The 26,839-nt window shown below is 47.1% G+C and overlaps 1 long non-coding RNA gene and 1 other non-coding gene across 3 annotated transcripts; both read right to left on the bottom strand.

The window, feature by feature from the left end:
* LOC132240561 (uncharacterized) lies at nucleotides 1-26,839 on the bottom strand. 2 transcript variants are annotated; one of them, XR_009454356.1, is made up of 3 exons: nucleotides 26,286-26,839; nucleotides 19,000-19,120; nucleotides 1-511 (listed from the first exon to the last, which is right to left on the bottom strand). It is a non-coding gene; the product is annotated as an uncharacterized LOC132240561 (long non-coding RNA). The 2 variants fall into 2 exon arrangements; XR_009454355.1 differs by lacking the exon at nucleotides 26,286-26,839 and adding an exon at nucleotides 19,548-21,751.
* On the bottom strand, nucleotides 17,030-17,134 carry LOC132242381 (U6 spliceosomal RNA). Its single transcript, XR_009454584.1, has one exon. It is a non-coding gene; the product is annotated as a U6 spliceosomal RNA (small nuclear RNA).

The raw sequence follows: 26,839 nt of genomic DNA, 5'->3' as shown, positions 1-26,839 counted from the left end.
CCTTGCTTGTGAGAGTTCTTCCTTTATCAAATGTCTGAGCAAAAGAACACTACACACCCAATGGGGAAAGATGGTATTCTGAAACTTTATTTTCTTAGCAGAAATGATGGGAATGTTAAAATCTAATAATAACTTTATTATCTCATTTGAGATAATTTCATTGATCAAGTTAAGTTTCATTATCCAAGTTAGTCTCTTTTTTTGTAGCATCAATAAACAACTAAGAAAGTAAAATCCAGGGCGGTTCTCATAGGCATTTTGCAAGAATTTTGTGAGAATATTTTAGAAAAGATACATGATGGTTTCCGAATCTGTATTATTACAGTAATTTCAGCTGCTGTACAAATACACCCAACACTTGTATATTGGAAGAAATAGAATACAAGTTGACCTGTCACTGACAAAATAACCCAAGAACAGCTCTTCACCATTGGGCATCCAGGGTAAGCAAAGTTCTGCCGTCTTCATCATGTGGCCTCCAAGGTTGTTGTTGTCATCTCCTGGCCCTCAGCTAGAATGGGGGCAAAAGAGAATGGAGGAGAGCTCACTGAATGCTGCTCTGGGGAAGTCTTGTAAGTCACAGACATCACTCAGATTCCCATTCCACTGACTAGAACTCAATTACCGGGTAAATATCAAGGGGCTTCGGGACTATAAGAACAACATTGGTCTCCCAGGAAACATGGAAAGGAAGCTGGTTTTGATTTTTTAAAATTTCCAAGAAGATAAAATTATTAAACAATAATTAAGAGCCATATATAGGAAGCAATAAATGAGTGGAATTGACATGGCAGAAAAATCAAACATGTAATTATGGATGGAAACCTTGAGAAACACTTTCGAGATGCCAAGAAAGAGAACAAGAATTGAAACTACCATATTTTATCTTTGGAAGACACCCATTTTTCCACATGTTAACACTTTGGAAATCAAGATAAGCCTTACAATCAATAGCATCTAACAATCACTGTGGACCAGAGAGCTGTCCTGGTGGGTTGTCAAGCCTGAGCATGGGGAGCCTGGGCTCAGCTGTTCATGTTGTAAGCGATTACATGTGAGCTTACTTGCCATTGCAAACATCTTTTAAAAGATTACATTGTGATTTGGCATTGAAGCAAGAAGCACTGTGTATGCAGAAAGGCATGGAATTTGAGCAGCGGGATGCAATTTTTTATTATTGACACAAATATCTGTTATTGGAGAATGACTGAATTTTTATTTTATTTTTTAGGAAAAAACAAGTGCTTTACAGACCCCAAGAAAGGAAAAAGAAGTTATCCTTAAGTAGAAGTTGTGTTATGTTTTGTAACTGATATGTGTGCAAAAAGGATGGCTTGTCACATGCCAAACAATGCAGTTGATAGCAGGAGAAACTGCCAAATCTCTCAAAATAGATACATTTAAAATAAGAAAGAAGCTGGTGTGATCAACTTACCAATTTCACAGGACTCTAATCTTGGCACTATAGCATAGTTTAATTAGCAGCATTTTTCTTACTTGGTTACACATAAAACAATAGTGCTTCTTACATATAATCAATACTGTCTTAGATTCACTAAAATACAGTAATTTAAAAAGATGACAGCTATGAAAGACAAGGACTAGAGATCCAGTGTAAGAATTATGTTTCTGAAGAAGAATCCAGAATGATCAAAAGAGAAGCAATCACTGAAGTTTAATTAAAGAAAACTTTCCAAAAAGGGATGGGCAGAAGGGAATTTGAAGTGAATGAAATGGGTTCACTAATGAGTTCCAGGTAAACATAACTAAGAAGGACACCTACCCAGAAATATCTTCACAGGTTTTTAGGTTATAAATAAATAAATAATGTGTTTTATGTATACATCCAGACCAAAAAAAATAAAGGAGATGGATTATCTATAAATGGATAAAAAACAGGCTGACCTTGGTCTTTTCCTCTACAACCATAGAGCAATATATGCAGACTTTTCACATGGAAAAGATTTAGACTCAAGTATTTTACTAACAGGTAAGTTTTAGTTTTTGAGAGGAGACAGCAGAAGGAGCTCAAGCTGGCTGGTGTGGCTCAGCGGTTGAGCATCGACCTATGAACCAGGAGGCCACGGTTCCTGGCCAGAGCACATTGCCGGGATGCAGGCTCGATCCCCAGTGTGGGACCTGTGTGGGGCCTGCAGGAGGCAGCCAGTCAATGATTCTCTCTCATCATTAATGTTTCTATCTCTCTCTCTCTCTCTCTCCTTCTCCCTTCCTCTCTGAAAACAATAAAAATATTTTTCTTTTTCTTTTTTTAAAAAAGAGCTCAAAATGTCTGCCACTCTTGTATTCTTCATTTAAAAATATATTCAACTGCCCAGGTGATGATTTAAAATTAGATCTCAAAATGGGGAAACTCAAAATATCAAAGGACTAGCAGTGAGCCCTGAAACCAATTAGACACAGAGAAAGGTATAAAATACTTGTTTAAATTGTTTAATAGTTAAAAAGACAAAATGTGTTTAAAAAAAAAAAAAAGAACCAGGAGACATACAACATCAAAAAAATAACTTAATAATAACCCAGATCCCAAACCCATATACTAGACAACTTTCAGATAAGAAGGAAAAACAGAGGGAAATAAAAGTATACAAAAGTCTTCATTCTACACAGTTTTGAACCTAAAAACACCATTTTATTCTTGACTTTACCAATTAGAGAAATATGGACAGGTGTTCACAAACATTTTTTTTAGAAACCCATTACAGCCCTGGCCAGTGCGGCTCAGTTGGTAGAGCATCATCCCATACACCAAAAAGATACCGGTCCCATTCCCAGTCCGGAAACAGGCCAGGGTTGTGGGTTCAATCCCCTCAGGTGGATGGTGTGCAGGAGGCAGCAGATCAGTGTTCTGCTCTCACATCAGTGCTTCTCTCTGTGTGTCCCTCTCCCTTTCTCTCTCTCTAAAAATCAATAAAAAATATTTTTTAAAGTAAAGAAACACATGAGAGTAGGGGGGCTGACTTTAAAAAGATAAATAGAATTTCACCCCTGTCTTGAGGTATTTATTTTTTTAATAACTCTTTATTGTTGAAAGTATTATATATGTCTCCTTTTTCCCCCACTGACCTCCTCCAGCTGTCTCAAGGTATTTAGTGTGAAGACCTATAGCCAACACACAGGATAGCTTTTAATTTGTTACAAGAATAAACAAATGTTAAATTCCTGGGAGAAGTCTTCAGATTACGTTTGGACCTTACTGCATATGAGTATTTTCTATTCCTTGGTGTGAAAGATCCCTACAGTCTGGAAGGAAAGGATGCAGAGTTCTTGTTTACAGACTGGCCTTGTTCAACAGCATCCCTGGTGTCACCAAGAAAGAAAGACACAAAAATTCATATCACAGGGACGCTCTCCGCAGTAACTGTCATTACACACACGGCACTTGGACTCGAAGTCAGTGCATATACCAGGTGTTTCCCATCCACTGTTTAATTTAACATTCACACAAGTAGCTACCGTTTTCCCATTTTTACAGATGAGAAAACAGGCTCCGAAGTAGTGTTTTCCACAATTACACAGCCAGTAACCACCCGGGTGGCAGGGAGGATCTCCACGCCAGGAATGCCTGACTCAAAAGTTTATCACACCATACCATGTCCCTAATTCAAAGAGAGAACGTAGAAGGCAAGGGGGTAAATTTTATAACTTATTTAAGTATTAATACTCTTATCTACATATATAAAAGCCTAAGCAACCATTAGGACCCGTGGACCAGTCGCTATGACAATGCACTGACCACCAGGGAGCAGAGGCTTAATGCAGGAGCTGCCCCCTGGTGGTCAGTGCACTCCCACAGCCAGCCTCCCACAGTCCCTCCAGGTCCCTCCTCCCCCACCCACCCCTGCTGACTGTCTCCCCTTCCTGTCCCCTCCCCTCCCCCCCTTCCTCCCCATAGGCACATCCAGGCCAGGCTGAGGGACCCCACCCATGCACTAGGCCTCTAGTCCTATATAATAAAGAGCTAATATGCTAATTAGACCGAACAGCAGAATGACCATCCAGATGGCTTTCCAGATGAATCCGGGGCTGCGAGGGGCTGCGAGGGGCTGCGAGGGGCTGCGAGGGCCAAGCCCCTTGCATGAATTTCATGCATCCAGCCTCTAGTATAATAATAACAGTGCTGCAATGCACTGAACAGCCCCTCCATAGTCCTCCCTAGAACAGTCACAGCTGGCTGGCGGCCGTCTGAGACATTCCCCAGGAGGGCCCTGGTCCCCCAGGCTCCATCAGCAAGCACCAATTAATGTGCTTTCCGTGCTCTGTGTTTCTTGAGCTACCTACCCTTTCTCTTGCCAGAAAGGAAGATTAGATTAAGTCATTGATTTACTCTACAGAGTTTAAGTCCTAATGCATTGCTCCTTCCCAGGGCCTCGAAGAGGGGACAGTACTTAAGGCAAATGAATGCAGGTGGGGGTGGAAGAGGCATAGAGGGGATACATGGTGATGGAAAAAATTAAATTAAATTTAAAAAAAATATAACACCACCCACCCCCAAAAAAAGACAAAAGAACGCATCTTCAATAGAATTTTAGACACCACCAAGGGAGTTATTTTTAATCCCCGCACCCTCACCCACCAGCCAAAAAAAAACAAAAACAAAAAAACTAACTCTCCACATCGCACCACATTGAGACCATGGTTCCGGTGGGTACCGAAGGCCTCGGCTCAGCTGGGTGTTACCGAGCTCAGCGTCTTGCTCCCCCAAAATCGTGTGCAGAGAACAAACCGGGCGTAGCTCGCCAAGGAGACGGCCCAACCCCCAGACCAGCCCATCCCTGGGTGTCTGTTGCGCTCCGCGGCTCCTCCCCTCGGGGTCCCCGCCCCCCACCAGCCTCTGAGCCGGTCTGAGCCGCCCTGGACCCCCGCCCGCCCGGGCTCGGGGCTGCCGGCGGGCCGCTGCTGCCACCTCTCGGCCGCCGCTTCGGCTTCACTCAGTCGTCTCCCACGCCCACCTCGCGCCCCGCCCCAAGCCCTCCCCAGGCGGCTGGGGGTCTGTGGGCGCTCGGCCGGAGGTACGCGATCACAGGGCCCGGGCAGGGGTGCGGGTGACCCTCCCCGCGCCGGGGCTTCCTTCCGGGCCACTCCCGCTGCGCACCCCGAATGGACGTGGGCACGAGTGTGGCGGCAGGTGCCCGCGCCCCTTACCCACTTGGAGATCCCGAATCGCACAGGTCCCCGACCACAGCCTGTCCCGCCCCCCCTCCCCTGCTATCCCCGGGTTAACAACCGGGCCCCCCACATCTGGGCCATCCTGGCCGCCTAAAGGAATGAGAGTTAGAGCAGTGGTTTTTAAACTCGGATTCCTTTGTCAGACCCACTGGATTAGAATCTCCAGGGCGAGACAGGAAGCTGATTTGCAAAGTTCCCCAGGTGACGCTCAGGTCAGGCAGGCGGGACCACCAGTTAGAAAATCGGCAGGATCCGCAGTGTTACCCGCGCGCACACAGACGCTCCTGAGTCTGTGAAAAGACAAACACCCAGAGTGGGCCCAGCGCTTGGAAATGAAAGATTTCACCGGGAATGATTTCACCCGGAGCTCATCCCCAGCCCACGGAGGGTTCCCAGCCTGCTCCTCTCAGAGTGCCTTAAGGGCTCGGGAATTCTTGTCACAGCCTCCTGGGCCAAAAGAAATACCTACGGGTTCTGTTCATTAAAGCCCAAGTAATGTGACAAGCATTTAGGTCCTAATAACTGAGTGACTATTACAAAAAAATAATACATATAAATGGGGGGGGGAATATTTCTAATTTATTCTTAAATAACCACAACTACTTACTAATGGGAAGTGTGTGCTGGTTGGATACTGCACAGCATTTCAAACCTGGGACTCAGAGTAGACACCACCACACTCATTTCCTATTGTATATTGATTTTCCCAAGTACCTGATGTTTATTACAGCGACCGAACAAAGCCAGCTTCCCACAGATATGATGTCATCAGAAAGCACGGTCGGCAATCTAATGGTGAAAATGCGGACTATCCCCAGCGAGTTATAGTCCGCTTAGAGTCGGACAGATGTCAAGAGTGGCTTAAACATTTAATATGTCCCGTGGCGCCCTGTGAATTCACTGCAGGCCCGGGACCCCTCAGCACAGAGGTTGAGAACAATGCTTAGCAGTAAGTAGCAATCAATAACTGTTGATGGATGGATGAATGCAGCCGCTACCAGAGAACTAAAGGTATGAAGAATGAGCTTTACATGTTAGTCCCTTTGCTTCTCTCAACAGATGTTTAAAAATAGATGATTAACCTCATTTCATGGGTGAGGAAATCAAGAGTCAGAGAAGCTAAGCATTCAAGGCTGCACACCTGGAGATGGCAGGGCTAAGGTTCAAATTCCCGTCCGGCTGATCCCAAGGCTGCTTTTTGGAAAACCACTGTGCCTTCCACAGACTTTCATTATCTGCTCAGGAGGCTGAGGCCAGCAGCAGCCAGGAAACAGAGCCTGCGGGCTGATTCCCAGTCTTAGAAGAGGAAATGGCCAGGTTGGAATTCACTTTCTGGAGGCCCCGTGGCCCACCTCCAGCAGAACCAGCAGCGGTGTCCTCCCTGGGGAGGCCCTGCCTCCCGGACGCCTCCAGCCAGGCACAGCGGGGCCTCCTGAGACATGTCTTCTGGCCTGGCCTGGCCTGTGCCCACTGTAAACTTAATGACACCTCTCACTGCCAAGTCCCTGATGATCACCCTGAAGGGTAGGATTGCACACACACAGGCTGCCCCACCACCTCCTGCTCTCAGCACTGCACTGGGTATTAAGGGGCCCACGTTTCACAGTCCTCCAATGAAGCAGGGGTTCTCACCTGCAGCCCCAGGAAGTTTTAGGTTGCCATGACCCCCAGGAGGAACTCTGAAAGGGTCACACAGGTCAGACTTTGGGTGGCTGGACACTGAGTTTGAAACCCTCATATGAAGGAGAGGGCCCTCTCCTTCATTTGAATTTGGGCCGTGAAGTCAAGGGACCTGTGCTTTGTCATTGTCCCCTCTTCACATGGCTTGCCTTTAGGCCTTACCTTAACCTGGTGGGTCAGGCAGGAAAACCATCCGCCTGTCCTCGCCCCATCTTTGCACGCCCTTTGCCTGGCCCAGCGGACCCCTGCTCATTCTCTAAGCCTCAATTCCCTTGGATCCTCCTCCCTAGCCCCAGAGTCAGGGCTGGGTACGTCTCCTCTGTGCACATACAACAGGATTCCGCTTCTCACCACACACTGCATGATAATTATATGTGTGGGTGTCTCCCCAACCAGACTGGGAGCTGCTTTGAGGTGGGAGCCATGACTTATTCCACTGTTGTCCCTTCAGCACCACGCCTGACACATAGTAGGAGTTTACTAAATCTTTGTGATGAATGAGTTCCTGAATTGCCAGGCCACGTGTCCTAACATTTGGTTGGGAAGACACCGTCACCGTAATTCTAGTCTCTGTGCTGTCAGCATCCAGAGGATCTTGAAAAAGACCTTGGAGGTCATCTAGCCCAATGTGCAACCTGAGGGCCCTGCCCTGGTCGGGTGGCCTGCTAAAATCACAACCCGCAAGAGAATGGCCCTGGGAAAGACTTGCCCACAGGCTACTGTCGCTTCTTATGGCTCTGAGCCTGCGAGACTGTTTAGAAGAAACTGTTCAGACTCAGCTTCACTATCTCTGCCCTGGGGCCCGGGAATCCCTGAGCTCTGCATCCGTCCGGGATTGCTCCCTCCTGGCTATGACAGCACCTCCGCATGCAGCAGCCACCCCAGCCTCCCGACAGCAACTCGCCTTCCTCAAAAATTACTGACATGAGGAAACAGCAGCACGTAGGAACAAAGGAGGCGCTCTCCATGGCAAAGTTTCATGTTTAATTTCTTGAGGAGACTCCATACTGTCTTCCACAGTGGCTGCACCAGTCTGCATTCCCACCAGCAGTGCACGTGGGTTCCCTTTTCTCCACAACCTCGCCAGCACTTGTCGTTGGTTGATTTGTTGATTATAGCCATTCTGACAGGTGTGAGATGGTACCTCATTGTCGTTTTGATTTGCATCTCTCAGATGATCAGTGACAGCATTTTTTCATATGTCTCTTGGCCTTCTGTATGTCTTCTTTGGAGAAGTGTCTATTTAGGCCCTTTGTCCATTTTTTGATTGAATTGTTTGTCTCCCTTTTGATAAGTTGTATGAGTTCCTTATATATTTTGGAGATTAACCCCTTATCGGATGTATCGTTGGCAAATATGTTCTCCCATGTAGTGCGGTCTCTAGTTGTTTTGTTGATGGGTTTTTTGTTGTTGTTTGTTTTTGTTTTGTTTTGTTGCTGTGCAGAAGCTTTTTATTTTGATGTAGTCCCATTTGTTTATTTTCTCCGTTTGCATTATCCTAGGAGATGTAACTTTCTTTTCAATGAAGGTTAAAATTTCGGGGTCGATCCCCCCAAAGTTTCCTTTCACGTGCGGATGTTCTAGCTTCATGAGAGAGTCCGCACGGTCTGGCCCCGCCGTTCTCTCTGGCCACCACCAGGCACTTTGTCACATTCAATCCTTCCCTCATCCCATCCACCTCCCAACCTTCGCACAGCTAGCTGTCTCCTGCCTGGCGTACCCTTCTTCGCATGCCTGTTCATCTTCACAACTCAGTCCAAACAGCCTCTGGGGAGTGTTCCCTGTCTGAAAGCACCCTGCTCTGTGCCCGCTCCCAGGCCTGGCCAACTCCAGGCGGTGCACAAAATGCTTCTTGACTGGAAGAATGGGTGAAGAGGCACCAGGAGCAAGTTCCTGTGAGGGCTTCCAAAATCTGTCTTCTCCTTCGAGAGGAACAGCTGTGGCTGGGCACTGGCTGCCAGGAAGGGCCTCATTCCTCAGTGCCCCTTGCTTCCAGGGGACTCCATTTTCATCGCTGGGAAATGAGCAGAAGTGGCCTCTGTCACCTAAGTGCCCGCATGTTCTTTCCGGGCCCCAGCTTAGTCGGCGGTTTGATGCCGGGGCGGTGCTGGGACCCGCTTGCCCTTGTGGACAAATGAGCTCAGCTACCCACCACACTGCTGAATGAGAGAAACAAACCTCCTTCCGGGCCCCGCCCGCCATGAGGTTCTTTAAGCCGCTGTATTCTTAGGTGTTTGTCTTACAACAGCTTTGCCTTTCACCCTCACTAGTAACAGGAGCAGGCAATTTCCTGGCCTGAGTCATATCTGGTTTCTGCTCACAACAGTGATATCCTCCAGGGATCAGCTCACTGTGGCGTGGTGGGTAAGCGCGTGCTGAGCGGGCCCAGGGAACAATTAGCTGCCTCCCCACTGCCCCCACCACCTACCCTAAGAGACACGCATGGCATCTCTCTCTCTTCCAACAGTTAGCCACCTCTTTCTCCTTCCCCTGCTTCACCTTTTCCTGCCGCTCTGAGGCACAACAGAGGATCCAATGGGAATCACACTCTCAGTGGCCACTCTAACCAGCTGGGTGCTGAGCGAGCCACCTGCCTCCTCCGGCTTCCCCTCCCTCCCCAGGAGGAAGGGCTGATTGCTGAGGGCTTCTCGGCCCTGGCTGTCATTAGCATCACCAGGGAGCTTTTAAAAACTGAGATGCTCGGTAGGTCCCATGCCAAACCTGAAACCAAACTTCTGTGGGCAGGACATCTCTAACTGAGCGTTGAACTCAGTCTTCAGATTGACGTCATCCCAACCAACGCCACCTGGTTCGGGTCACTGTCCAGCCCAGACTTCAGCGGACTCTGTGTCTCATTGATTATAGCCCGACACCTGGGACAGCAGCGGGTGTCACACGTAGCAGATTCTCACTTTTCCTTCTGAGAGGTCGCTGTCATTTTGGATAAAACTCCATGTTTCCTGCATTTGATTTCAGAATACACGAACGGGACTTTCTCTAAGGAGAGGGGGGAACTAGTTCAGTTGCTGTGGGGTCTCCAAAGATTGGCGCAGCAGAAAGAGCATGGCCTCCAGTCCCAGCTCTGCCTTCTCTTGCTGTGTGGCCTGGGCAAGGGACTTACTGGCCCCACCTCTGGCCACTGTAACCACAAAGCAAAGAGCACCTCTTGGAGCAATGCACACGTCGCACCTGCAGCAGCCCTGGCTGCGCCTCTGAGCCCGTGTCCTTCGGTGTAGCATGGGAGTAACGATAGTCACAACACAGATTTGATGCAAAATTGCGAATACTGTATGTCAAACAGTATACGTAGCACCTAGCATGTGGGAAGTTCTCAACAAATGCTCATCTTCTTCCGCTCTCCCCCCGAAAGTTTTCCATATTCCCAAACCCACGCATTTATGTCCCCTGAGTGGGAGAGCCACTATTCCACGGCCACATGTGGTCTTGCAAGGACACCTCTCGAGCTGGCAGGCTGAGAGGCAGCTGAGGCAGCAAGCTCTGGGCTGCACCGCTCCCGAGGGCTCCTCTCCCTCCGAGGCATCACAGGTTCGTCCAGTTGCTATGTCAGTTTTCTGGAAAATGCCAATGAAGTGTCTTGAGAAAATGGTACCTTTTTCTAAATTCGATCACATTTGTTCTATCAACCAGCAGCGGGATGCCACCCCCACCCCCGATCTCCCCTGGCCTAAGGTGACATAGTCCCCCATCAGCAACCAGTCAACCAGCCCACAAGGTGATTCCTAGTGGTGCCACCCCAGGGACACACACACCCTTCTCTGTGTCCCCCACCCCCGCCCTCAACACTGGCCACACAATGGGAATAGGAACGAGCAGGACAGATAGGATGGATCCCACCAAGAGATGTCCTGAAGCTTCCATTCCGTGGGAGCTGCCAGCCCCCTGCACTGCAGACCAAAGCACCCAGCTCCCCGCAAGGCTCCACTCACAGCTGCTACCCAGGAGCTTCCAGTGGGACAGCCCTATGGTGAGCCACACTCCCCTGCCCTTCCGAAGGGAGCTGCCTGCCCTGGACCAGCCCTCTCTCCCCTGCCCAGATGATTGCAACAGAAAGCAGACCCCAAAGGGCCAATTCACTGGCTGGCCAGAGACTGTTGATGTGGCCTAACATTTTTTTAAAAAGGAGGTGGGGGTGGTGTTTGATTTCTGTCTCAGGAAACAGAACTGGGAAATGCCACTCACAACAAATAAGGCAGTTGGTGGCAGGCGCCAACGCTGATATGTCTTGAGGTGAAGAGAGTCGAGAGGCGCCAGAGGGACGACAATGAGCTAAGGATAAATCTAAATTATGAATCAGCAGAAGCTGTGATGGAGAGAAAAGGCAAGCGAGAATTCCAGGCAAGGGAGCTGGTCAGCAGCAAGCAGAGAATGGGGACCTGCAGAGAGAAGGCGGGTACCTTGTTGGGGACAACCAGACAAGATCTGGGCTCCTGCTCCAGTGTGACCTCTGTGGGCGTTCTTTCTCCCGGCTGTGCCACTTCCTCCTAACTTCCCTCCACTGGTCTGGAAAAGTCTGTTTACTGCAACTAAAAGAACGCCACTCAATCGGTTAGCAAGTAGAGACAGACAGAGAAAATAATAAAAGGAGCCAATTAATAAGGGAACCACCTAAAAGAACAACTATCCTGGCGTTTCTGGGAACAAGACGAATTGACATGTGTATAACCATTTGCACATTTTAGCTTGGAAAACTTATGAGAAACATGGAAATTGAAGCCAAGCTCGCTCACTTGCACTCTCGCGCTCTCTCTCTCTCACCAGTCACCACTGCAAAATCAATTCATTTTAATCAGAAAGACAGATGGGGAGCTTTGCAATTTACAGCTCTCCCACCTACTTCTCAGTGGATCTTCTTTTTTCTTTCTTAATTTATTGGGGTGACCTTCTTGAGCTGTAATGAAATTCTGGAGCAAAGAGCTCGGGAAGGGAGAAAAACATCTTGAAATACACCCTTGTTGCCACTAGAGGGAGATGCTTCCGTGTGAAACATGCCGCACCCGGTAACCTACCAGGGAGAATTCTTAAGCTGAGACCAGAAGATGTGAAGGGACCTGTTCCTCTTCTTCCGCTTAGAGACCTGAGGAGGCAGCACCCTCTCAGGAACCAAATGGAGTCTTTCTCCACCCTGGTCAAAATAAAGCCGTGTTTACAAAGTTCTCGTGATATCCCAGAGTTCATGCAGAACAAAGCAGCCGACTGGATGGGGAGGCGGAAGGAGGGAGCCAGGAGAAGAGAAGTCTAATGCTGCCCTCAAACAGCTGAGAGAAACAGGGAGGGGGCCCATGGGTGAGAGCTACAGGGAGAAACTTAATTGCTCAATACAAGAAAGGCCCTTAAAAACAGCTGTCCAGCCATGGAGTGGGTTGCTGGACAGGGAACTGACCTTGACCATCTTCTGGGTGTGTTGGAGATGAGACGCCGTACTGTGTGGGAGGTTGGTCTCGTGGTCTCAGATTGCTTCCAGCTCTGAGTCCACAGAAGGAGACAAGTGGTCATGCCCCTGGCCCTCTGGGTGGCTCTTTGCCAGCCTTATCCCTACCTGCCACCAGAGGGCGTGGTTGCTCTGGAAGAAGCCTTATCAATGAGGTTTTCAGAGTCACAGCTTGAGAGTTCAGTGCCCACCCTGGATTAAAAGACTATCTGTTAGGTCAGGATAGCACAATGGGTCTGGTTTTGTTGAACCCCGCTGCTCCAAACACATTGCAACGGCAGGAAAAATATAAAAATGGGAAACCAAGAGATACATTATCTCCAATCACCAGCCAACAGCATAAGGACTGTTACCAAGCAAAGGGTTCAGGGGGCCAAGAGGAGCAACCCTAGGCAGGTGGAGTTGGACGTACGGGAAGAAGAAAAAAAAATCCAAAATCATCCCATTCAAAATGAACCTGCATATTTAAAATTACAAAACACATGAAGAAATCAAGGGCAAAGCATAACAGACAAAAACATTCGCAATCTGAACATGAAGCAATCCAGATGACATTAATTCTAGGAAGCAGCATAATAGATATACAGAAGTACAGTGAGGATGTTCCAGAGAGAAATGAAGGCATAACGTCTGCCGTGCAAACTAGGGCAACGGCCAAGCAGCACATGCAGAGGCCCAAAGATCAGCACCCACTGGGAGCTCACAGAGAGGAACAAGAGGGCATGTGAAGGCCCCCATGACCCTTTTCTCCTAGGGCAGCACCCAGAGGTACAGCAGCCAGACATCAGACATCAGAGGGACAGTGACTCTCAGACCGAGGGGCCTTGAAGCTATTGACTAGGTATACACCAGCTTCTTCCTGGGACAACCAGAGGCTGCGATGTGTGCCACGGCAGAAGGATGTGGCAGAACCTGGCATCCATGTCCTTGGTGGGAGGTACACCAGTACTCCTGGGTGTGAACAAGGCTGGGGTCCAAGCTGGGTGGTTGCAAGTATATGACCTAGCAACCTAGCGGCAGGGACCCGTGGCTGGGGCAGCACCGGCCCTCTCCAGGCCTGATGGGCACAGCTCCTGTGGGTCCCTGCAGGAAGCCCACTCCTTTTCTGGGAGGACCACCCATAGAGGATCAGTCCTAGAGAGGTCAACACTGACCTCTTAATAACATTTTCAAAAGAAACAAAACAACAGGTAGACATGAGAAAATTTTTTAATCTTGGAAATATAGTCATTAAATTTAAAAACTCAATACTCACAAAAGTCTCTACCCTAGTCACAGGCAGAGAGGGAATTAGAAAGAATGCAGCCAGGGCACGAAGAGATCAAAGGCATGAAAGATTACTTAAGATGGCACATGGAGCCCTGGCCAAGGTGGGGTTTGATTCCCAGTCAGGCCGCATACCTAGGTTGAGATTTTGATCTCTGGTCAGGGCCTCAGGGTGTATACCAGAGGCAACTAATCAAGGTTTCTTTCTCACATCAATGTTCCTCTCTCTCTCTTTCTCACCCCCCCCCTTCCTCTCTCTCTAAAAAATTAATGGAAACATATCCTCAGGTGAGGATTTAAAAAAAAAAGAAATGGCAGACGGATTAAGAGGATCTGATAAACACCCAGTTGGAGTTTCAGAAATAGAGAATGAAGGGAATGGTGAGGAAAACTTAGTTTATTTCTCTCTTTCTTTCACATCCAATCCATCAGCAAATTCTTGTGACTCAACCTTTGAAATGTACTCTGAATCTGACAACTTCCCTCCCTGTGCCTGTCACCATGATCCAAACGCCATAACCTCTCTCCTTCTAGCTGACCTCTAGCCCCTTACAGTTCAGTCTCCATGCAGCAGCCAGCGGGGTCACGGTAGAACATGAATCTGCTTGTGTCATCCCCTGCTCAAAGCCCTCTGATGGCTGCAATCACATTTAGAACAAAGTTCAAAGGCCTTACTTACTATGTCCGGCAAGTTTCTTAATAATCTGTCCTGTAAAATTAGACCTGAAAAAGTTAGAAGTCTGCGTTGCTGTGATGCATGCACACCAATGGCCAGTGCTGCCTCGCATCCCAGCCTCCTCGCCCAGCCCCCTGCACTGACCTCCGGCTGCTCCTCCGACACTGAGCCACTCCACCTCGGGCATTTGCACTTCTTTCTCCCTCCGCCTAGCGGAAGCATCCCCCAGATGAGCATCCCTCGTGTCATTCAGCTCTCTGCTCAAATGCCCCCTCCTCAGAGAGGGCTTCCCTATCCTTCTGTCTAAATACCCTCCCCCACCCTACATCGCCAGCCTTACATACCCGGGAAGACAGAATGGCCTCTCCGGTGAATGGTGTTGATGTAGTTGGTTACCTATATGAGGGAAAAATAACTGGGCCCTTATCTACATGCCAAAAAAACATTGCATCTTTTGCTGATCTGATAAAAAAAAACCAAAAAACACATAGGTATAGTTTTGATTCTTTCACACCAGAGAGCTCTTGTTGTGTTGGCTGTTGTCATTTATTTTATTAGACAATGTAAGGGAAAAGGGGCCAGTGCCCCTGACTAAAAAGTCAGGTATTACATGTCTTAAAAATTCTTGCGGCAGACCAGCTGGAAATCACTGCTCGATCTCATAGCTCCAGGCACATCCAAGTTCCATGGGGCCTGAAGCTTACACAACGAGGAAGGCTGCCTTTAAGAAAATGTGTAATTGTCTGTCTGTACCACTAGAGTCTCTGTGGAGGCAGGGCCCGTCTTGCTCACCACATGACTGGGAGGCTGTCACAGAGTAGTGCTCACTGAGGCTCATGGAATGAATTAAACATATAGAGTGGGGCAAAAGTAGGTTTACAGCTGTGAGTACATGAAACAGAGTTCATTTTTGTGTAATTACTTATTTATTATTTATTATTTTCCATACGAACAGCCCCAAAGAGTGGAAACGATGTCCTTGAAATTCTCTGTGCCCTGCTTCTCAGACCTGTGGCCGCTCTGGCCCTGGGCTCTGCAGTTAGGAGGTCAAAGCCTTCCCCAGGCCCACGGCAGCCTTTCTTTCCTCGTCTGTCTCCCACTATCACCCTCCTTCCCTCTCCCACAGGCTCAACTCCTCCTTGGACATCCCTGGGCCTTTCCCCCACTGTGCCTTCATGTCTGGAATTCCTTTTCCCAGCATGTCCAAATCCTACACTGCCCTCCAGATCCAGATCAAATGCCACCTCTTCTCTGCCAAGCTCCCGCTAAAACTAATCTCCCCTTCACTTCAACTCCCACGGCCTCCTAGCTGTCCTTTGCTTATGGTGACCCTCCCTCCTCACCTGATTGATGTTCCTCAAACCCTCTCCCAAGATAAGCTCCTTGAAGACAATCTGGTTTATTTTCATGTTTCCTCCCATCTATCCCTTATTCAGCAAGGCCTACCAACTAATCAGTAAGGGGTTAAATGGGGAATGACATCCTGAATTCTGGTGCTGTTGATGGAGTAGGCAGTTAGACAGGAATGAGCAGAGCAGGAACTATATATAGACCAGGTACAGAACGTCACCAGGACATAATGTGCCAGGTGCCTAGCAATGGGAAAAACTAGAGAAAACAACTATTATAGGCTAGGACTTTTCCTCCCCTAGTGTGTCATTAGTCATGTGATTTAGACCCTCCTAGAGGACAAACAAGGTGTCGGAGAGTAACTTCACAGGACTCCCTACGAAGCCCTTACATGACCACTCCCTTGAGCATTAAGCCCTCAGGACCATGAGGTCCTGACCAGCATCAAATAATCTTAGAAACAAAACCTTGGGTCTGTTGACCACAGAGACCGAGTGTTGGTGAAACTAGAGATAATATCTAGGCCTCAGTTGTGTTTCATCTCCAGGTCCAGAAAGGCAGCAAATCTGGATGAAGCAAGGCCTTGGCTGACATCAGGACCAGATGCAATGACTAGTGACTCCCTATCCTAATGCTGACCAATCAGTAGTGACCACCCTGGAAAGCTGATAAATATTATATTGAGATTCTCCCCTGAGTCCACCCCTAAAATCCCCACCTTTAGAAAACAGATAAAAATCCTTTAGATATAGGACCCATCCCCCCCACCACCCCTCTCCTCCTTTATCTCTCCCACATGCCTGTGCCTTCTTTCTCAGGAACATACTTTTGCTTTCCTTCTCCTAAGCTCCAAGGGCCCTTCTTTTGCCTCTGTAACTTGTTTCCTGAGCCCATGCAGTCTAGCTGGCTCATTTCTTCTACTCTGTGACTTCCTAAGTAAACTTCTTGCATTAGAGCTCTTGACTCTGAATTATTAAAATATATATATATATATATATATATATATATATATATATATATATATATGGAATGCTGTAGGGCATGGCTATAGGGTTAAGCCTCGGACTGACCTGTTGGCAAAGCCACAAACAAGTCCCAGCTTAGAGGGCACAGTCCTCTTAGCATAATTAGGCTTGACCTTAAGACGCTCCCTAGATCCTTCCTAGGTAGCTAATGGGCTGAGGGAGATGTAGCAAGTGCTGCCAAAAGAAGTGAAACTCACAAGAACATTGTAACTATGGTGACCACTACCTTGTTTACCTCTGGCTATAAAATAAAGGCTCAGCTTGCCTCTGGATCTCTCTCTGTGGCCTCAGCCAGGCACAGGAAGATCCACCTAGACCCAGCTTATTCTCTTTGTCTATCATTTCTTCATCCTTTTGCCGCCCTCACTCAGGCTTTCGAACCCTTGGCTGAGCTGGCTGGGCACAGAATGCTTCATGAATTTGTGTGCCATCCTTGCACAGGGACCATGCTAGTCTTTTCTATCACTCCAATTTTAGTATATGTGCTGCTGAAGCGAGCACTGAATTATTTCTTAACCAAACTCAAGAACCAAGGTCCCACATTCACCACTACTACTGCCACTTTCCAAGGTAAAATACAGGAAGAGAAATGGGCTTGGTGGGGGGGGGGACAATAAATCCATGTTAGACATGTGGGATTGGAGGTGCCTGTGAGATATCCACATGTAGATGAATAGATGGTTCTGGCACCCAGGAGACAGAGCTGGGCTGGAAATTATGCAAAGGATTTCTGTCTCCATTTAATGAATTAAGAAATAACATTTGGAGAAAGAACTTATTCAAACTTATATGGCAGAAAGGAGTAAATTCCAGTAGTGGATTCTGTCTGACACTATCCTGCCTGGGGAGAGGAAAGGAAACAGAAGACTTCCCCTGGGAGCTTGGGGGAAATTTAGGAGAGTTGGGGTTCTACTGGTTGTGCCACACCAGCATGGCCAAGGGTGAACCTGAGGAGGGGCTGTGAAGGATTGAAGAAAAGACAGACAAGAGAATACAGCTGGGGCTCGGTGGATCTCCCATGCCTGGATGAGGACACAAAAGACCCAGTCTGCAAGCCGATGCTTTATTTTATAGTCAGATTAAAACAAGGGTAGATTAACATGTATACAAATGTTCTTGTTTTGGCAACACTTGCTGCACCTCCCACAGCCCATTAGCTACTTAGGAAGGAATTAAGGAGGGCTACAAGGTCAGGCTTAATTATGCTAGGAGAGCTCTGCCCTCCAGGCTGGGACTTGTTTGTGGCCCTGCCACAGGTCAGCCCGAGGCTTGATCCTAGAGCCGCTCCCTATAACTGGTGACTCCAGTGGTTTTAGGCACATCCAGACCTAAAGGAGCCCCTCTTTTTGAGCCCCATGTCCTCAAAGGCAGACTAGTGTGGTTGAAAAGGCACTGGCTCTGGAAATGTGTAACATGTGAGTAATTTATGTATAAGCTTAGGCAAGTCACTTTCTCTCTCAGTGCCTCAGTTTCCTGAACTATAAAAGGAGGTTAAACAAATAATCCTTAAGGTTTCTTATAATCCTGACACATATGAATTAGTAATTCATTTCTTTAATTCTTTTATTTTTAATACAAGCCCAGGAACATTTCTAAGTACTTCATTTCTGAGTAATATTAATATCATTTTTATAGTGTTCATTGTAGAAAATTTGTCAAAAGGGAAAATCCCAAAGAAGGGGGAAAAATCATTACAATATCACTAGTTAGAAACTAGTTGCTAATATTTTGCTGTAATTTCTACTGGTCTTTCTTTTACTGTGCAAATATACATACATCTTTTCCTTTTTAAAGAAATTGGATAATAATATCCACTACTAACTGAGCATCTGTTACACAGCAGGCTCAGAACCAAGTGCTCTGACTACATATGACCAATCCCTGCAGGGCATATAGCAATGTCCCCATTTTACAGAAAAGAAAAGAAAAGAAAAGGGCAAAAAATTCCAGAATTCCTACCAGACTAGCTTTCTGAGCTGCTTTATTTTGTGTGCAATTCCTTTTTCACTTAATTCACCTTTAACATGTTCCCATTTTTCAAATACTTTTCTACCACATTATCTAAGTTGCTTCAAGATACTCAACACACAGTCCCTTACTGCTAGCATTGAAGATATTTTCCATTGTCACTGTCATGGACAATGCTCTGATTATCTTCCTCCCATGTCATTCTTTCCACTCAGTCATAATTGTTTCCTTAGGGTAAATTCATAGAGGTCAAATATCTAGGTCAAAGGATATGTGTATTCTTAAGGCTAGTAACAAATAGTATCAGGTTGCCCTCCCCAAAAATTGAACTATTCTTCACCCTTTAACAGTTTATAAACGTTACATTTACTTGTGACCTCATTAACATTGGGAATTACCTTATTTTTATTCATCTTTGCTGATTTTGTAAATGAAATTTCTTGTCTATAAAGTTGAACTTCTTTCTAATGTCATGGATCACCACATGATTCATTCTAATAAAAATTTCTTATACAAATCCTTGGTAGATATGAGAGAAATAAAGTATTGGAATGAAAGAAAGAGAAAATTAATTTTATTCATTTAACAAAAACCACGTACCTAATATACACAGAGTATGTTATAAGCCCTGCAGGAATTTAAATTAGTAAGAGTGAACAAGTATTGAGCACCTACTCTATGCTCAACAGCAGGCATCTTAAGTATCATGACAGACAAAAAGGCGGGGGGCGGAGGGAGAGGGTACAATATTTATCCTCCAAAAACTTGCAATCTAGTTGGGGAGGGGAAAACCAATGCCCAGAAGGTGTTTTGAACTTAATTTCTCCCTTCCCTGTTCTTTCATGGACCTGCCTTTCTTATCTCCATTGTGGATTGGTGAGTCAACCTTAACCATGCCTCTCTTCCAAGTCACCTGAGAGCCCCAAAGAACAGGATGGTGTCTTACTCAGACTCTTGTCCCATCATGTAAAGGCCAATGACTTCATGATTTCTTCACAGTCACTCGGTGTTGTAAAATGGTGGCAGGTTGCCATGTCCTCTACCCACTCCCACCCCACCCCCACATTAGCCCACTGCGTGCCTGAGAGCATCAGAACCACAGGTGGGCACTCAAATGCAGGTTTTAGGGGTCTCCATTAAATTAGCATTAACAACATTAACATTGGTTTCCTTAAACCCCCACCACACTCCCTTCAACTGCCCGAGCCCTAGGATTTCATGTTTCTTCATTTACATGGCTGAACACCTAAAGGGGGTCAAGAGTTTGGGGTTATTCGCTTGTTACTCGTTCTCATACCTTACTGACGTTCGCATGGACTTCCTGCCCTCCGGGACCTGCACACCTCATGATTGTCTGCTGAAGATTGATACCATGATTGATACCAGGAAGGAATGTGCTCTGAGTTTTCCCTTTACGATTCATTGATATATTTTATCTGTATAGCCCAAAGCATCTAGGGCCAGCTCAGCTAAATACACATTTGCTTCATTCAAATTCTGATTTTGAATGTGAGTTGAATTAATTCAAATTTCAAAAGAGTTTCCAATTGGTGTGGGTTGGAGGGGTTGCCTGCCAAAGGTGGGACATGAACCAGCCTAAAGTATGAGAAAGATTTAGGGGACAAGGTGGGCAGGGGGCCTTGTCCCTTCATCCACCCCTTTCTTCCCTTTTTCCCTCCACCCACTTCTTAAGAGCCTTCAATGAGACACAGAAAAGAGGTAAATTGTTAGCAGAATACTGAAGGGAGTGAGGAGAGGCAGTCAGTGCTATCTGTCCAGGTGCTACACATGCCGCAAGGATGAACCTGGCCCTCAAACACGCAACAGGGCCCTGAGAGACTGGCAGATGGAAAGATTACGAGGCTTGTGAAAGGCGAGAGGAGAGACAAGAGCAATAAGGGGATTCCCAGAAGCGTGACTGAGAGGTATTGTAAGGGGAAAAGTGATGTCATATTTGCCCCACCTTATGGGATAGCATGTGGATCCCGAGAAGAAAGATTCATTGATGTGGACCCCAAGAAGGAATTTATCTGTTGAGATGATGCCCTATGGTCAACTGAGGGCCCAAGTTTTATAAATAATAAGAGCCTAGTGGCCATTTGCTGACAGGGGCTCCTGACATACTCTGTATACCAGGAAGAACCTCAGACTGAGCTCCCTGCTTTCCACACTATGCCCCACTGTTTACGCTGTCTGAGTCAACCACTGCAGGGCAGCACTGGTTTTGTCTTTCTACTAATGGACTAAGACCTGCCCTGTGCCATCAGAACTGCACAATTTGGACACCTCATTTACATAAAACGGACCTCATTGAGAACCTGGTGGGAACTTTTGCTATAAAAGGTACCTCCCCTTTGTCTCAGTAGAACGCAATTTAAATTGCTACCTGACTCTGACTCCAGGTCTGCAGCTCCTTTGTGCTCAAATATTTTTTATTCTCTAATACAGTCTAAAATTAATTTTGGTTTACACTGGTAACAGACTGTGCCTGCACCTATACACCCTCCTATATGTCACTGGTATGATCAAGGGAATGCAGTGTGTATAGCAACTAATAATCGACCAGGCAGGCCCTATGTTGGATTCTGTATCTATGTCACCTCATTGGATATCACCAACTACACGCCCAAGACCACCAAGACTCCCAGTAAGACATTCCCAGACTTCAGGGTACATAAGAATCACCATGGATCTGACTAATGTCACCCAGAAGTGCATTTTCTTAGATCTGGAGTGGAGTCCAGGAACAGGCATTTTTAATAAGCATCCTGTGAGAGTGATGCAGATATCCAAGGACCACTGTAGTCCACCCAAATGAGGTCTCTATGCAGCTCCCACCGGGCCCTGGGAGCTAGAGGCTCCCCGTCATACCTTTAGAATCAGCCTCGGAGCCCACCATCCACAGTGTCTGTGGACAATGACTTCCCCTCCAGTCATTCCTCCTCCATACACTTCAGTACTGCTCCCCCTGTTTCTCTCTCACCAACCTTCCTGCTGTGTCACTTGAGGCCCCCACTGTGTCATAAACTCCCCTAATATCTATATCTATATCTATATCTATATCTATATCTATATCTATATCTATATCTATATCTATATCTATCTATATCTATATCTATATCTATATCTATATCTATATCTATATCTATATCTATATCTATATCTATATCTATATCTATATCTATATCTATATCTATATCTATCTATATCTATGAGGTATGGAGGCATATCTAGTTAATAAGTTGCATTAGAACTAATTGAATGTATTCTTCTGAGTGCACAGTTTTGATTGCCTGTCTGTGGTTAGAGAACCAAATAGGTGACACCATAAAAGAACTTCTAAAAAACTTTTACTAACGTGCCCATAGTACCTAGTCTCTTTTCAGAGAGGAAGGGAGAGGGAGAGAGTGATAGAAACATCAATGATGAGAGAATCATTGATGGATGCCTCCTGCATGATTGGAGATCAAGCCCGCAACCCGGGCATATGTCCGACCCAGAATCAAACCATGACCTCATGGTTCAACGCTCAGCCACTAAGCCACACCAGCCTGGCTTCCCTAATATCTTTGACCCTTTTCCTGCACTCAGCTCTGCAGAGGGTACCACTTCCCAGGCCATCACTGGCCTCTACAGTGCTTCTGTAAATTAGAGAAAGGTGGCTCTTCTGGATGGGAGATCACATCAGCTAAAAGTGCCCCCCCCCTCCTCGCCCCCAACAATCCAGTCCCTAAGGACCCAAGTGTGGGGAAAGCTCAGATTTCAGCCCCTCCCCTCCTCAGACAGTGCAGGAACTATACAAATTGCAGCCTGACCACTTCCTGGTAACCTTCCATGGACATTGCTCAACCTCCCACTCCCCTTGCCAACAGGTCAAAGAGAGGTTGTTGCTATCTTCACTCCCAGTGCCATTTCCAAACCTATACTCTTCTCCTTCCTGTAAAAGCCGCCACTGTTCTGAGCCTCAGCCAAGTGATTGTATGAACCACTAACGTCCCTCACAAAGACCAACTTCCAATCTCGTCCCTGAAGACTGATAGCCTTCCTCTCGCCTACAGTCTCCATCCTGCTGTGTGACCAGGATGCCCATAACTTGTCCAACACTGGAGCCTCACAGCTCACAACCTCCTCAATCCAGTGGTCTTCCTCTCCACTCCCTTCCGATTCCCTCACATCCAGGAACCTTGTCAGAACTGCCCCTCATGAGAAACCTCAAACTCCAGCAGCCCAGCCCCAAGCAGCGATCCACTCTTGTGCATTCCTCTCCTGCGCTCACTCCTGCCACATCTGCTCCCTGGCATCATGGAACCCCATCCCCGAGCCCTTCATTTTCAGCCTGCCCAGCCTAGACCACACAGTTGACCGCCTGAACCATCCTCTTACAAGCATCTGCCTTCAATCTCATTTTCTGAGAAAATCCAACCCTAATGAGTTCCATGATCCACTTTCTCCCACCTCTGCCCAGGCCCTGAGTGCTGCTGAAGAAAAGAATGTAATTCTATGCTGGCACCACGGTCTCCAGACGCCTCTGCATCTGAGTGCTGCACATCAAGCAGCCTGTAGGCCACCGCTCCCACCGCCTCAGAAAGCCTTCCAATCTCCACAGCCTTCTTCTGCACCCCTCTCCCCCAACCCAAAGCCCTCCCAACTCAGCAGACAACTCCTCTTCCTATTTCAATGAGAAACTTGAACCCATAAAATGAGAACGACCTTAACTTTCTGGTCCCGCCCCCTACACGACCTGGCAATTTTTGGCTCCTCCTATTTCCTTCTCCCCAGTCTCCCAGGATGAAGGCCTTCTCCCTACCCCGGCAAGCCCCTCCATCTGTGTTCTCCATCTTTGCAACTTGTCTTCGCCAGTTTTCACTTTTTATCCTATAACCTTACCGATTAAGCCTACAGTTGTATGCAAGCTCAAGTTTTGCAACATTTGAAAACACACAAAAACCTTCCTTCCTGGTCCTCCCAGTCCCACCTTATCTTCCTTTTTTCTTCTCTACTAAAGCCTATACCTGCTCTCCCCACTTCCTCACCTTCTCCTTCCTAATCCAATCCACTGCATTCTGACTCCCCTATTCCCATCCCACCATCAAGAATCAATACCTTCCCATTGCCAAATTCAGTGGATAATTTTCTATCCTTTTTTTCTGTTGCATTTGATCCTATTCCTCACTCTCTCTTTCTTGAAACTGTCTACTCTGCCGTGACTGTAATGTCACCCTCTTTAGATCAGTGTGGTCTCCACCTTGACTCCTCTTCCACACACCACTTTTTCATAGTTGTTCCCTATCAATCAGTCCTTAAACTGCTGCTTTTCACATTCCACATGGGGTTCCTGGACAAAAGTACCTGCCATTGAAGTCTTCACTTTCTCCTATATTCTGACAACTAACAAGCTTATCCTCTAGCCTGGACTCCTTCCTGAACATCAGAGTTGTGTATACAACTGCATGCTAGACATCTCCTTTAGCACATTACCCAGGCACCTCACACTGTACCTGTCTAAAACTGAACTCGTCATCTCCACCCTTGCCCCAAGCCTGCTCCTCCTGTGATCCCCATGTTAATCACCGGCACCATCATCCACCCACCCAGGCAAGTCAGACACCTGAAGTCATCCTTAACTCCACCCTCTCCTTCAATCTACCTCTAGGATTGGCTCTTTATATTGCCCTCATTTTTAAAATCTTTTCACTCCCTTCTAGCCCTACACCTGCTGACTATTTTGTGATAATTCATCATCACCCACCTGGACTATTGCAAGAGCTTCCTAATTGGACTCCTAATTTTTCTCTCTCATATCTACTCCCCACATAATCACGAAAGTGATTCATCTAAACCCAGATTTGGCATGTCAATCTTCTTCTTGAAAGCCCTGTTGCGTGTAAGACAGTTTTAAATTCTTGGCAGGCAAAGTCTACAAGGCCTTCCTAGTCACTCTCCAGCATCAGCCCATCTTTCCTTGTCTTGAACATTACATTTTAGCTATGCCCTGCTCACATCATGCAGTTTCATACCTCCACACTGCTCTGGTCTAGGAAGACCCCCCTGCCCCCGTCCTCCCTCCCATTGGTATGGGTCATCTCCCCCAGCCTTCAGAACAGCTCATCCACCATTTATTACAAAAAGCATTCCTGCCCTTCCTTTGTATTCCTAAGACACCAGTGTTCACTTTTATCTTAGCATTTACCATTATTTTGAAATGACCTCCCAAAACTTTAACCAAATTCAAAAGCAGGAATCTTTGTGCTCTGTCCATATGTGCCCTCCCTCCATGCTGAGCACAGTGCCTAACACATATTAGGTACTCAAAAAGTAATTACTGAATTGATTGTCACAGTGGGCTACAAGGCAAGTATTTTAAATGAAAAAGCTCACTCAGATAACAGGTTACACTAGTAGATGGAAAAGCAGCTGCATGAAACCAGCACTAAGGCTTGTAATCTTTCAAGTATAACCTGGGAAACAGGCTAGGCGTGGAGATGGAGATAAGAATGACATGTCAGGGCACCAGCCTAAGGGTGATGTGTGTGTGAGCAATCTAGGGAAATGGAGGTGGGGATGATGCTGGGGGCAGAAGAGTGTGGGCTTGGAGCCCCGGCACTGTTGGTTCTAAGCAGAGCCCTGATATGAAAACCTGCTGGCAGTACCCGGCCTGAGCTAAATCCAGATGCTGGGTCTGAAGCAGCCAATGGCCCCAAACCCTCACACTCTGCTTCTCACTATTTTCTGAGACCTGCACATATTCCTCCCCTAGAAACAAGCCTCCAGGAAGTCCATAGTAGAGACCAACAAGGAATAGCCAAAGGATATTAGAGGAGAAGTAAAAATGGACCTGTGTGAATGAGAGCTGCCAAGTCCTGGAGGTCCCTACCTTCTCCCGCCCACCCTCCAGCAGCCTTCCCCTACCACCTGAAATACAGAAGCTAGCCAACAGGAGTTAAGAGGCAGGGGCATGAGACCAGCCAGGGAAAGCTCAGGAGCCCACAGAGCGAAGGGAACCTTCTGCGACAGCAGCAAACAGGAGGAACTGTACAGGTAGCTAAAGGCCCAATAGCTGCGTGCGTCCGAATATGGCCTCCCCTGCACACCTCCCTCTGGGTCCGTAGGCTGGAAGACTGCTCTAAAGAAAGGAACAAGGACATAGGGTTGGAATAATACCAGGGACAGAAAACTAAAAATACCATCTAGTGTTGACAAAGCACAGAAAAGGGCAGCTATGGTATGGTTAACAAAGGGTAAAGATAGGGCGCCCTTTTCTGATAAACTCCATATCAGACAACCATGAAGAACCAGAATGACCTCATTCGCAGAGAATCTGGTAGGTGTCCACGGCAAGAATACCCCACCCTCTGTCTTCAGCTGAATCTCTGGGGGCCAAGCCAACCTCTCGCCTCCCCTGACTGGTTGTAGGAGCAGGATAGCATATTTCCTGCCTGGGGAAGGGCCTGGGCAGAGGACACTGGACCTTCCAAATGGGGACTCACACACCTGCTCTGTAGACTGCACTAAAGGCCTTCAGTTTACAAAGATTCGCAAGAAAAAGAAATTGGCTCTCCTCTCTTCCCACCTCCCCATAGCCAACCACTCCCAGCTCCACCCCAACCCAGCTGCAGTGGAGGCTCATTACCAGTTGGACATGCCGTCCTGGAGCCGGAGTGAAGCGCTTGCAGCTGTGACTCACCTTGTGTTGCTCAAGGATGGGAGAAGCCTGGGCGTCTTGCAATTCCCCTCTGGAGGAGGTGTGGGCAGCTCCCAGGCAGCCCCTTGGTGGAATCGCTCCAGTGATAACAACAACAAGAAAGGCAAGCACTTATTGGGTGCTTACTCTATGTTGGGCTTCGTATCTTATTTGTACTATTTGATTAACAGCTTCCAAGAAACTTTTGAGGTGGGTGCTAACATTATCCCCATTGTATGTACGAGGGAATAGAGCAGTTCCATGCTGGTCTGAGGGCCCCTGGGTAGCAGATAGAGAAGCAGGACAAGCACAGATCTTTCTTCCTGATGTCAGAGATCCTGCTCTCAAGCACCACAGAAGGGGGCAGCTTCCTTGCCTCTGTGCTTATCTTCTCCTCACTGCACCAAGTACGACTTCTCCCTTTTCACAGCTGCTCAACTTTTACACTGGAGTGTAAGCTTCCTGAGGTTCAAAATCATTTTCAATGGTACTTTGGGAGTGACACCAACAACACAGATGCTGACTGGCCAGCTGAAGGTTCTAAACACCATGGATGT

This window comes from Myotis daubentonii, chromosome 9 (assembly GCF_963259705.1).
Source record: "Myotis daubentonii chromosome 9, mMyoDau2.1, whole genome shotgun sequence".
Classification (NCBI taxonomy): domain Eukaryota; kingdom Metazoa; phylum Chordata; class Mammalia; order Chiroptera; family Vespertilionidae; genus Myotis; species Myotis daubentonii.
The sequence above is the reverse complement of the archived record's forward strand: the minus strand, read 5'-3'. Positions and strand labels throughout refer to the sequence as shown.